The following is a 14,651-nucleotide window of genomic DNA, read 5'->3' on the forward strand; positions in this document are numbered from 1 at the left end:
GGACATGGGGCACACTCAAGGGAGGCTTGGAGGCTTATAGGCTTAGGCTATGGTCTCTTGTGTAGAGGATTATATCTACTCACCTACTACCATTTCACACTATAGCTACATGCTATTGGATTGGAGTTATACCTCTTGATGGTATGGGACATCAAGGTAAAGGTATGATGTATTTCATTATATTTCATGTGTCTTGGGCTCTCGAGGGTGGTCGGGTGGATGAGTTTATGCTTGATTTATGCATGTTTATGCATAACAATTATCTAGAGAGATCTTAGGGTTTTAACAGTGGTATCAGAGCAATCTCTAGTTAATTGTTGTTAATTTTTCTTTCTTATTGTAATTTTTAGCATTTTTTTGAAATAAATTTTAATATTTACTAATAAAAATGTTATTATGTTGATTTGTGTTGATTATTTGCACATGGATTGTTGATATGGCGATTGGAACGCGTGTTACTACTATTCAATGGTGGACGAATCAACGTTTTGCGGGGGAATTTCGTGAGTTTAATGCTATTTTTTCCTATTTTTTGTGGTTTCAAAGAAGCATTAATGGAAATTTTTATGAAAACACCACATATTTTATTGTGGATATTTTTGGTAAATGGATTCCCTAAATTTTTAGAATTTTTAGGAAATTTTTCTTAAATTTTTAGAAACTTTTGTTCATTTTTATGGTTAAAAATGTATTTTTAATGCATTTTTTGCGAGTTTTCCGCGGGTATGTTTTCGATTTTCTACCAAATTTTTGCCTATAAAGCAATGTGGGGCAATCAATTGATGCATTGGGTTCTCTCCCGTGTGCGTAAAGTTCTTCTCTTTCCCAAAATCTGAATTTTTTCTTCTATTTCTCTCTCGTGCGTGTGAACGCCTTTTAATAGGCATGATTTGATTAAATATTAATCATAATTAAACTTTAATTTATGATTAATAAAAGTTTAATTAAATCTTAATCCTCCTCCTCTCTAACAGAGAAGGAGAGGGTGGAGAGAGAATGGAGTAGAGAAGATGGAGAGGAGAGAAGAGTGAGGAGAGATATTTCTCTCCCTCTCTCTCATTTCTGGCACAAGCGGGGGGGAGGGGGGGTGCGCAGCAGCCGCACCGAGGGAAAAACGTTCCCCCCCTTATAAAATGTTTTTATAAGCTTTAACTAAAGCTTAAATAAGCTTTTTTTAAGCTTTAAAAAAATTATATTTAAAAAAGATTTCTTTTTTTCAAGATATTTTCAAATGGAAAAAAAATCTTGGAAAAGGGAGAAGAAATCTGGAAAAAAGATTTTATTTCTTTGAAAATTTTATTTTTCCCTATGGACATTTTTTTTTCAAAACCTTTTGGCTTTCCGAATTCCGCAAAATCTTTTCACCTTTCGGATTCCGGAAACTTTTGACCTTTTACATTTTGATTTTTTTTGTCTTTTCATTTTTCTGAATCTGTTGGCTTTCCGTATTCTGGGAAAACCGTTGGGATTCCGAAAATTTTTGACCGTTCGTATTCTAAGTGCGTTTGGGGTCAATTAATTTTTTTTAAAAATTCGTGAAAATTAGTGAAAAATTAGACAAAGGTTATTTCAAATTTCGAGAAAATGTGGGGTTCGTACTTGGCATGTGGTGTGTCCATTCGAGCGCCCGTGACCATTCAAATTCCTTTAAAATATATATTTTCTAACCCAAAAAATTAGAAAATCCATTAAAATTGTAAATTTTCATTGGATTCGAGAATTGGGCGGAGTTTGAAATTTTGTGAACAATGAGATTATCAGGAAAAATTAGGAATATTCTAGAAATTATTTTTAAAAATCCTAGAAATTAGTATTTTTAAAATATCAGTGGTATTTTGGCAAAATTATTTGCTAAACATTTTCTCGAAAAATATAGGTTTGGAATGCCAGAAGATAGGTTTGGTGAAAATCAAAATTATCATATTTTGAGGCCTTTAAAATTAGGAAAAAGTCATGATAATTATTTTTCTCGAGAATTTAATATTTTTGAGGGTTATTTAATGTTGAAGTATGTTTTCTCGTGCTGACATTAGATAGATGCAAGTTATTTGCATATTATTAATACGATTATACCTCGTATTAGTAGTTATTTTTGTTTGGATTAATTCTAAACGATGTTTTCATGATTTTTTACCATTGTTTAGCCATTCTTTTTGGACATGTTCCTTAATTTCTTTTGATGGCTATATTTGTGTTCAAAGTGTATTTCACCTTTGACACATTTTTATGATATTGCACTTGTTTAAGTGTGGTTTGCGCTTAATTTCTTAAGCCTAAGATAAATTCTATCATGGGTTAGTTGATCGGTTTATTTTGGTAGATTTTATTGGATGTTTTCCAAGTTTTATATGGACTCATCAGGTTCTGCTTAGATCACTTTTGTCTAGGGGTTTTTAATGAGTGCTACACACATGTGTTTCACTTGCTTACTTTGGAGTTTTGTTTGAACGACACCACGTTCATATGCTCCGGATTGATGAGTTGGCCACCAATTTTAATGCTTCTTTTGGCATGATTAATGTCCATTAGATGGTATGCATTGATTTTTATGATCAACTATGGTTTTTATGGATTCGAGGAGCTTCTATACTTTTATCCATGGTTTTATAAGGATCTTTTGGATAATATCATGTGCTTTGAAGGTAGCATTTGCCTTCATTTTTTGCACTTAATTTTGGAGTATATTGCTTGTACTCTTGTACATATTCCAACTAGGATACCTAGTTGCTTATGTATCTAGGTGAGATATTTTTCTACCCCAACTTTATTGTGTTTATTGGGTAGATATCATTAGAAAGACACTAATAATTCAATTTCTTTTCTAATGATGTACTCGGGTTATTCCTTGATATGGTCTGAGGAATATAGAGACAGGTTTTAGTATGTGAAAGTTTGGGATAACGCCATCTTATTCCTTTTATAGGATTTTATTCATATTTTCCTAGACGGCATACTAGGGAGTTTCAAATTGTTAAGGTATGTATGGGTGGTATCATGGTGGTATGGGACGCTAGTGATCCCTCATATATATTATCTTATGGGATATTTTGGGCTCAAGATTGTTTCTTTTCTTACGTCACTTAGCATGTTGACCTCAACATTCAAATACAATCTCATTTTCTAAATTCACTAGAAGTTACAGTGTGGGCATTCTATACGTAAACTTCTTTTATCTATAGTTTGCATGTATTAATGAGTGTAATCTCGTCGACATTTTCACTTGTTGAAATCTCTTTCTTTAGAGTTCAATGAGTTTATCTTGTTGTGTTCGGATTAAGGAGATCTAGATTTTTCCTTTGTGGGCATTTCTTTCTTTAGTTTCGTACTTTAGGTGATTTATACAATCAACCTGTTTACGGATGGACATATGTGACTCATGGAGACGTTGATGACTCTCTATGTTGATATGGGTAACTTAGGACACCGATAATTCCATGTGCAGATGTGGGTACGTCGGGGCGCCGATGAATCCCTGGTTCATGTTGTTATAATGTCATGTTTTCCTACTTTACTCCAAATGATTTACAACGAGGAAACTACTTTGAGTATGAATTCCTCTGATCATCTGCAGTCTGATGGGCAAATAGAGCATATGAATCAGATTGTAGAGGATATGCTTTGTGCATATGTCTTTGAAAAAGCATCAAATTAGAAAAAATATCTTTCAATGATGGAATTTGCCTATAATAGTTTTAAACATACGACTATTGGTTTTACTTCGTTCATGCTTATGTATGGGTATCAACCCAGGGTACCTATTGATGTTAGTCTTAAGGACATTGAGCTTGGTGCATCGAGGGATTCCTTGCATGATATGCAGGAAACGCTGACCGAAGATCGGGATTCTATCACAAGTGCTCAGGATAGGGCACGATTTTATGCTGATAGGGGACGCTCATCTCGGTCTTGTGAACTAGGAGTGCTTGTTTATTTTATTGTTCCTAAATATTCTCATACTTTGTCAATAGAAAAATGCTCAAATTTATCTCCTAGATATTGTGGTCCGTTTCGATTTATACATCAGATTGGTACAGTTGCGTATAAACTTAAACTACCTCCACATGTTAGAGTTCATCATCCAGTCTTTCATATCAATACATTAAAAGGGAAACTGGGAGGTGAGGATAACCCAGTTACTCCTCAAGAACTCGAAGTTGAAAAATTATCCTATGTTCCACATGAACCTGATAAGGTACTTGAATTCAGGGAAAGGAAACTTTGTAGTTCACTAATCCCTGAGGTTAAAATTAGGTGGAAAGATAGGGAAATAGAGGATTTGACTTGGCAGTCGGTTTAAACACCATATTGGGGAATATGGGAATTTTCCACAAGTTTGGGACACGTGGTCAAAAGTTTGGATTAACCATAACTTGAACACCACTAATCCAAAATGAGCGCTTTATAGCTAGATTTAGATTCCATTTTTCAAGCGCTTTCCAACGATAGGTCATATTATAGGGTTTTGAGAAACTTATAAACATGTTATCCATGTCCCCTTCTTTAAGTATTCAAAAATGGGAATTGGGAAATTCCCAAATTCACTAATATGGTGTTTTTAGCACAGTTCTCCTTCTTTTCATTGCAAGAGTGCAATGTTTTGAGAGAGGGGAAGTATGTTATATGCACATTATTTGTGCATATACTAGGAGGCTAACCCACATTAGGCTTGTGAGCATGGGAGCATGGGAACAAGCTCTAGTGGAGCATGGATTAGAACTAACCTTAAGGGTTAAGGTTAGGGTCAGGCATCCAAGGGTCACACATGGGAAATGGAGAGTCAAGAGTCACTTGAGGGCCCTGCTATATAATAAGGGCATGGGACACACTCAAGACAGGCTTGGGAGGCTTGGAGGCTTAGGCTATGGTCTCTTGTGTAGAGGATCATATCTACTCACCTACCATTTCACACTATAGCTACATGCTACTGGATTGGAGTTATACCTCTTGATGGTATGGGAAATCAAAGTAAAGGTATGATGTATTTCATGTGTGCATCCCTTGGGCTCGGGGGTGGTCGAGTGGATGATTTTATGCCTGATTTATGCATGTTTATGCATAACAATTATCTAGAGAGATCTTAGGGTTTTAACACCTTTCTAAAAATATTCAAATAAAAAATATTGATAACACGAGATTTCAAGTCTACCATAACTTCAAACCATATGTTGTATATAATTAGGATTAAAAAAGTAATCATTTTTTTAAAAATATTATAAGGATTTTTTATTATATGTTGAAGTTATTTAGAGCATGTGTGCTATGAAGATTTAAGCTTTTATTTTCTCAAGTTCTTGTTTTTTAATCACTACAAGGGAATGATAGGTTAGCAACACATATACTGATGCCAAAACATGGCATTGTCAATTCCTAAGTGTTGGTATGTGGGTTGGTATAGGTTCTGGCGGCTCATATTCATTATAGCCATCACTATACGTGTTGGTGTATGCATCAATACAGGCATGGGTATAGGTACTAGTATAAGTGCGAGTATAGGTGTTGCTATAGGTGTTGGTGTTGATATAAGCATGGGTATATATGTCAACTGGTATAGGCATTAGCATAGACGTGGGTGTAGATGTCAATATAGGCATGGGTATAGGAATTAGTAGAGATGTCGATATAGGTGCTGGTATAGGCACAAGTAACTAGCAGTGTACGGGTGCTTATTCCAACGCTCGTACCGGTGCCTATATAGCAATGCTCTATGCAAAAAAAAAAAATTGATAGAATGGTGAAATGAGCTATAGATTATATCTGGATACACCATTTTGCATATTAGAAAGAGTACTTATCCAACTCTACTGATGGTTAAGAGAAATTTGTGTTTCATATTATGTAAAAATATAATTACATACTTGCGAGATTACATCGAGGTGTTGATCCAACACTATATATACTCCAAAACATCATAGTTAAAATAGCATGCAAAGAGAGGTATGTAGAGATAGTAGTGCCCTACGAGTTGTTGCTAGGTTGGGGCATATCATCCTACGTCAATGCATACAAAAGAAGAAATTATTGTGCAATGTAAACATGGTAATGCAAATAATTAGATGCATGCAAATAGTAGTAGGAGACTTACTGCATTCTTTACTACTCCCAATTAATGGGTGTGCCCTTAAACTACAGTTGCTCAAGAAGAACCTGTATGCTAAACTTCTAGTCCTATTTCTCCTAGACTTGCAGAAATGGGGGATTACCTACCTGCTCTCCTACATCAACAAATTTTCAAGGTTAAATGCATGTAACTAATGCATATCTTAAACGCAAAATTACAGAGATGCAAAAAAAACTTACAAAGTAGTCGTGGAAGGATTCATAACCTCCACTACAAAGGTGTGATGAGCCTATACTCTCCATTCAAGAATGTACAACCTCCTTTTGCTAATTGTATCTATTAGGTGTGTCCCTATACTCTACTTGGATCATATGCCACTCCTCCTTATATAGCCAAATAGATTTTAGCTTTCTCTCCCTCAAATCATCCCTTGCCTTGGATCTGCAGGTTGTCATGGTTTTTACCATGGAATGGTTGATCCATAGATTAGGCACTACTTCACTCGTAGGAGTGTACTCAATCTTAATTTGTGAGATGATGAATTTTTGTTTTCCTACTATAAGGCTTCCCACTTATTCATCATCTCATGTGCAAACTGAATCTTCAGTAGTTGGTGGATACACACTCTCATCTCCCTCCCTTTCTCATCCTGCACGACTGCTTCATTGCACACACGATAAAATTTCTGTATGGATGTTGTGCAAGGAATGTAAGGACTCCTAGGTGTGATTGGTGTACTAAATGCTTGGGGGGTTCACCTTAAAATATGTAAGTTTAGCACTGAGTTCAAGCGAAGGGGTTTTTTAATTCAAAGGTTTAGGATAAATTTACAGAAATACATTTACAAAAGTTTTTTTTAAAATCAAGTTTTGAATGACCAACCCAAAAACTCAACTTCTTATTTTGTTAAAGCTTTTTTTTTGCAAGATTTGGTTATGTATACTCCTTGCATCATACACGTCTTATTAATTAGACAACAATTTGTTCATTTGTTTTACAAGTTTGTTTGCACGTACTTTGCAGCTTTCAGGCATTGCGATTACTTAAAAGGCAAATGGGAAGTCATGGACCATGAAAACTACTATGCAAAGATGAAGATGTTTGAGGGAGGGGCTCTTGGCAAGCACTTTGCAAAAGCTTGGCCTACTCATTTGAGCTCTTGCCTGATCCCAATGCCAAGTCTTGCATCAAGGTGTGGACCCTCTACTATGAGGACATTGGCGAACACACCCTCCACGATATCCTCAAGCAAGAACTCAATATTTGTGGTCAAAACCTTGAATCCTAAAGTTTACCAAGGGCACTTGAGACCTCATTCTATCCTTTAATATATCATCTTATATAATAAGAAATAAGATTGTAACCACAAACTCACAATCTACATCTCGGGGGGTTCACTATATGTAAACCCTCTATATCATGTACGTTCATGGCCTACTTTAAAAATCCCTTATCTATGAAATTTTCATGAATAAAACACACCCTTTTTCTATTTAACTTGTGAATACCTCCTTTATATGGTACCCTTCTGTACGTAAAAATGTGTAGAAAGGTTATTTTTTAAATCCCTTTTGTTGAACCCACATGCTACGCTTACACATTTATGAGTGACCCCCCTGAGATCTACATGATCTTATAGATGGAGCTTATATAAGGATTGTTTCTACATCTCTTGTTCTATGGTATATATGTGTGTGTGTGTGTGTGTGTGTGTGTGTGTATAATAAGTGATGTTGTTTGTACCTACCTTATAATAAGAATAATAGGCGATCCTTTCAAATTTTGAAGATTTGGACAATATGCAATAAATAGTAAGATTTGGACATTCTGTAATAAGTAGTAAAAGTAAGGAACTTTTCTTAAACGTTCCTACTTCATTAGGAAGACATCTCAAGACGTACTCATAACAGTCTCTAATGTGGGGTACATGATTACACTTGTGATTATAAACTACCATAGTATAGATGAGCTATAATCTCCAATATTTTTAGAAAACTGTGAAGGTTCATACGTCCCAAGAACAAGATTTGGCAACCTTCAACCATAGGCTATGTACCCCAAGTAGCCAAGTAGTATTTGGGGACACCTTTGAGGACATATTTACAGTATGATACTGACCCCAAGAATCCAAGTAGCATTTAAGGACATCCTTGAGGACATATTTACCATACAAGATTAGTTGATCTTGTACTGTATGGTACAGAATCTTTAGGGGACATCTTTAGGACGTTAATATAGTGAAAAACACCTTCAAAGCCACCTTTTCTAAAAAAAACTTCAAATAAACAATATTGATAGCACGAGAGTTCAAGTCTACCATAAATTCAAACTATATGTTATATACAATTACGACGATTAAAAAAGTATCCATTTTTACAAAAATATTATAAGGATTTTTTATCATATGTTAAAGTTATTTAGAGCATGTGTGCTATGAAGATTTAAGATTTTATTTTTTCAAGTTCTTTCTTTTCAATCAGTACAAGGGAATGATAGGTTAGCAACGCATATACTGATGCTAGAACATGGCATTGTCAATGTCTTAGCGTTGGTATGTGGGTTGGTATAGGCAACAGCTCATATTCACCAGTATAGCCATCGCTATAGGTGTTGGTGTATGTGTCAATACAGGCATTGATGCAGGCATGGGTATAGGTACTAGTACAAGTGTTAGTATAGGTGTTGTTGTATAGGTGCTCGTGTCAATATAGGCTTGGGTATAGGCATTAGTATAGACGTGGGTGTAGATGTCAATATAGGCATGGGTATAGGCATTAGTGTATAGATGTGGGTATAGGTTTTGGTATAGGCACAGGTAACTGATAGTGTACCTATGCTTATACCAGCGCTTGTATCGGTACCTATACAGCAATGCTCTAAGCAGATTCCTTTTTGACAAAATGGTGTATCAAGCTATAGATTATATCTGGATACACCATTTTGCATATTGGTAAGAGTACTTATCTAACTGTACTCATGGTTAAGCGAAAACTTGTGTTTCATATCATGTAAAAAAAAAATACATATTTGCAAGATTACATCGAGGTGTTGATCCAAGGCATGGATACCAACACTATATATATTCCAAAACATCATGTGTACAAGTTAAAATAGCATAACAAGAAAGGTATGTAGAGATAGCAATGCACTACTAGTTGTTTCTAGGTTGGGGCATATCATCCTACGTCAATGCATACAAAAGAAGATATTATTATGCAATGTAAACATGGTAATGCAAATAAGTAGATGCATGCAAATAGTAGTAGGATACTTACTGCACTCATTACCGCTCCCAATTTATGGGCATGCCCTTGAATTGCAATTGCTCAAGAAGCACCTGTATGCCAAACTTCTAGCCCTATTTCTCCACTTGCCCTACTTGCTATCCTACATCAAAAAACTTTCAAGGTTAAATGCATGTAACTAATGCATAACATAGACACAAAATTATAGAGATATGCAAAAAAAACTTACAAAGTACTCATGGAAGGACTCATAGCCTACACTACTAAGGTGCAATGAGCCTATACTCTCCATTCAGGACCATACAACCTCCTTCTGCCAATTGTATCTATCAGGTGTGTCTGTATACTCTACTTGGATTCTTTTCCACTCCTTATATAGCCAAATAGATTTTGTCTTTCTCTCCCTCAAATCATCCCTTTCCTTGGATCTGCACAATGTCATGGTTTTTACCATGAAATGGTTGATCCATTGATTAGGCACTACTTCACCTCTAGGAGTCTACTCAATCTTAATTTGCGAGATGATGATGTTTGTAAGGCTTCCCAATTCTTCATCACCTCTCATGTGCAAACTGAATTTTCAGTTGTTGGTGGATACACACTTTCATTTCCTTTCGTTTCTCATCCTGCACGACTGCTCCATTGCACACACGATAAAATTTATGTATGGATGTTGTGCAAGGAGTGTAAGGACTCCTAGGTGTGCACGGTTTACTAGATGCTCGGGGGTTCACCTAATAATATGTTCAGATCCTCATCACATCACATCCATCCTCATCACATCTCATCCATTCACATCTACCCATATCCACATCACATCACATCACATCCATTCACATCACATCTCATCCATTCACATCTACCCCGATCCACATCACATCACATCTCATCCACCCACATTTACCTAGATCCACATCACATCACATTCATCCACCTTACATCTCATCCATCCATTCACATTACATCACATCCATTTATATTCATTTAGATCCACATGTCATCACATCACATCCATCCACATCACATCTCATCCATTCACATCTCATCACATCATATTCACATCCATTTACATCTCATCATATCATAGTCACATCACATCACATCCATTCACACCTACCCAGATCCACATCACATCCATTCACATCACATCACATCCATTCTCATCTCATTACGTCACATTCACATCTCACTGTATCTCACCATATTTCAGATATCATCACATCACATTCACATCCATTCATATCTCATCGTATCCATTCACATCTAGTCACATCCACTCACATCTCATCACATCCATTCATATCTCATCACACCCATTCACATCTAGTCACATCCACTCACATCTCATCACATCCATTCATATCTCATCACAACCAATCACATCTAGTCACATCCACTCACATCTCATCACATCCATTCATATCTCATCACATCCAATCACATCTCATCACACCCATTCACATCCATCACACCCATTCACAACTCATCACTCCCATTCACATCCCATCACACCCATCACTTTCATTGCATTCACATCACATCACATACATTCCATCCACATCTATCCATATCACACCACATCCATTCACAGCTCATCACATTCATCCACATCCATTCATTCATTCACATGAACATTTATCACATTATATCTCATTCTCATCCATTTTCATCTCATCACATCCTTTCACATATCATCACATCTCCTTCACATCCACATCCATTTACATCACATCACATCCTTTCACATATCATCACATCTCCTTCACATCCACATCCATTTACATCACATCACATCTCATCACATTCACATCCACATCCATTTACGTCACATCACATCTCATCACATCACATTCACATCCACATCCATTTACATCACATTCACATCTTATCACAACACATTCACATCTCCTCTTATCACATTCACATCTTATCACAACGCATTCACATCTCCTCTTATCATATTCACATCTCATCTACTCACATCGCATCCATTTACATCCCATCATATTCATTTACATTCATTGAGATCCACATCACATCTTATCACATCTACTTTTAGTACTGTTTTCTACTTTCGATACTGATAGGGCCTTTCTAAGTTTTTGCAAATTGTTTGGCCTAGTTAAAGGTACTTTTTCTCAATCCTATTGAATATACGTATCAGAGTGTTGTTGAAGGTTTGAAAAGAGAAAATAAACCTTATCAGAATTGAATAGTAAAAATAAACCTTATCAGAATTGAAGGTTTATAAAGAGAAAATAAACCTTATCAGAATTGAATAGTAAAAATTCAGAAAGAGCATTTAAGTATTGTATTTTCATTCCTTGAGCTTCATTAATGAGAGCTAATTCTAAACTTCCGTTTACTCATTGGATCCTCGATCCTCCCAGGGATTTCAAAATTTCTTTTTTGAATAAGAATTATCCAAGTTTTCTCAATGGATATTTTCATATTCTTTCTCAAATTTCTCAAGTAAAGTATATTCAATATTCTTCTTTTTGAGTAAAAGATTCATGGGATTTACAAAAATCAATTCTACCCATATTTTTTAATAAAATTAATAATGCTCAAAATTTTACTTTTGATAAATACTCATAATATGAATTATGCCAAAATTTCATCTTTTCCCATTTAATTACTTGGATCTCATATATCATGGGAATTTCGCTTTTTGTATAAAAATAAATTTACCAAAAAATTCTCCTTTACCATATTCAATTAATTATGCATAATTATAAAAATTTATTTCTTATGAACATGATGAAAATCAATCTTTTTGCATAGGATGATCAATCCTAGAATAGGGTAGGAAGTCCTCTTTTAGCATTATGCATAAAAATAAGATATGTATTATTTTCTGAAAAGTTTGCCATAGCTTTGCTCTACTATTACTAATAATTCTCAATTTTTCCTAAAAGAGTAAAAGCTTGTAATGAAAATATGATAATAGTTTCTCTTTTATGCTTAAAATCAAACTATGAATTTAAATCATAATTTTAACCATATTTAAACATAACTACGACTATCCCACTAGATTGATCTAATTTCAACATTCCTCTTTTCCCAATTTGTTAGGATAATCCATTTCTCATTTAAAATGAAGTAGAGTAGTTTTTAACTACTCATAAATAATCTAAAAGAATTTACCATTATTTTAATAGCACAAAATCATGAAAATATCATGTTCTTAATCTCTAGCTTATCAAGCCTAGAGTTTAGCTTTGAATTAAGAGACTATCATTAAGAAGCATCCTTTTCCAAGGGATTTAGCCATAAGATGGCTATTCTTTTAGAGAGAGATATTTACTTAAAGAAAGTATTACAAATAAGCATAAAGATTAACTTTCTCTTTATTAAACATTAAGATTTTAAGGGAAAGCTTGATTTGAATTAAAAAAATCATTTAGAAAGCTTCTCAAGCTTGAGAGAGGTTGAGAAGAAGAAAGTTATTGAGAAAATTGGAAAAACCATAAAATTTGATTTTACCTCCAAGTTTGGCTTGATTCTCTAATTGTAGTGAAGCCCCTGACCAATCAATTGGTCCACCAAGAGGAGAAGAGCAACTCCAAGACTTGTTGTAGAGATTACAAATGACTGAGGGAGGCCATTAACCAAGTCCAATTGGGTTCTAGAAATTTTTAGGTTCAATTTGACTCCATTTGGACAAGATTTGGACCAGTTTGGCTCCCTTTTTGATTTGGTTTGATCCAAGAGAGAGGAGAGATAAAAATATCACTTTTTTTTTGAATTAAAAACCCTTCCACACATCTGAAAGAGGCGCCTACCTCAGGAGTCCCCCTTTCCTTACCAAGGTGTCAAAAATGCATCATTATTCTAAAATATCTCACTTTTTTAGTAATATCTCATAATTTTTAACTAATAAACCTTGTACTCAGTCAACTCTTCATCTTATGTGAGAATTTACTCATTTTTGGGTATTTTCTTTTATTCTTTTGGATTTATCTCATCCCAACACTTGGATTAATCCAATTGGCCCATTAGAACTTTAATTGGACCATAATCCAAAAATTTCTGAAAATGTAGACCCTTAGGCTAAGGTCCCTTATACCATTTTTAATTAATTCCTAATGTACATTGGAAAGTTAATTTTGAACTTTTGTTTCAGGGGAATCCATTTTAGATACTAGGATGATTTTTATATCTAAAGATATCTCAATTTTGGATTATCTCTCTCTAGATATTTTCTCTCTCTAAGCCAAAATAGGGTAAAATTGAGATATCTAAAGATATCTCAATTTTAGATTATCTCTCTCTAGATATTTTCTCTCTCTAAGCCAAAATAGGGTAAAACAAGATCTATCTTCTATTTCAAAGAGGGGAATAATTACAAGAACAGAAGGGGAGGTTCTTACACCTTTACACCTCAAAAGCTGGAGGGAGGAATCTTACACAACCTCATGTACTTGGAGATGAAAAATAGTTTTCTTATAATCCATTACCTTCTTCCTCTCATTTGTTTACTCATCCTATGCATTCTTAGAGCCATCTTTTTCATTTTAAGCTTGTCTGATCTTGTGCTCTCTTTCTTCTACTCTTTAGATAAGTGCTATATACACACATTTTTATCGTTTTAAAGATGGATACATTATTGAAGTATAGATTTCATATCCTTCACATTCATTTACAATGTCCACTTTAGCCTTGTAAAGTAGGAATAACTTGTGAAATCTTAATCTACATTTGGCCTTGTAAAGTAAGAAATACTTGTAAATTCTTCATTTGCATTCACCATGTCTCACTTTGTAAAATGAGAATATACCTTGCCTTAGTGAGTTGTTTTGCAAGATGAAGCTTTTCTTCTTAAATTTTTTCCAAGATGAATATTCCATGTAGTTGGCATAACCTTAACATGTATTTTAAAATAACCCTCCATCCAAGGCATTATAGATTGTTTGACTTGTGTGGCAAAACTAAAATTTGATGATATGCATTTACTATAGCTAGGGGGCATAATATTGAATCAATTCTATGTACCATTATGTACATCGGGTTGTCCTTGTGTGGTGCATCCTTTGAGATCCAAACTACTATTTTGCATGGCAGTGGATAATAGTGCCCAATTAGTCTTGTGACTTGTAGAGTTAGGTCCTTGTATGGTGGAGGTTTGGACACCATTTCACTTTGTAGGCACCTGAGTGGTGCTTCCTTGTAGGGGACTACACTCCTCCCTCTTTGGCTCACTATCTTGGGGTGTTACTACCTCATAAGGCTTTCTGTTTCTTTGTGTTTTGGTAGTTTCCAATACCATCTTCTCAAAATCAAAGTTAGTGTTAGACTCTCACTAATAAACATATGTCCCTCTTGAGCCAAGCATTGTGACAATAAAT

The sequence above is a fragment of the Cibotium barometz genome, chromosome 29 (genome assembly GCF_041138505.1).
Source record: "Cibotium barometz isolate CiBa-2024 chromosome 29, ASM4113850v1, whole genome shotgun sequence".
In the NCBI taxonomy this organism is placed as follows: Eukaryota; Viridiplantae; Streptophyta; class Polypodiopsida; order Cyatheales; family Cibotiaceae; genus Cibotium; species Cibotium barometz.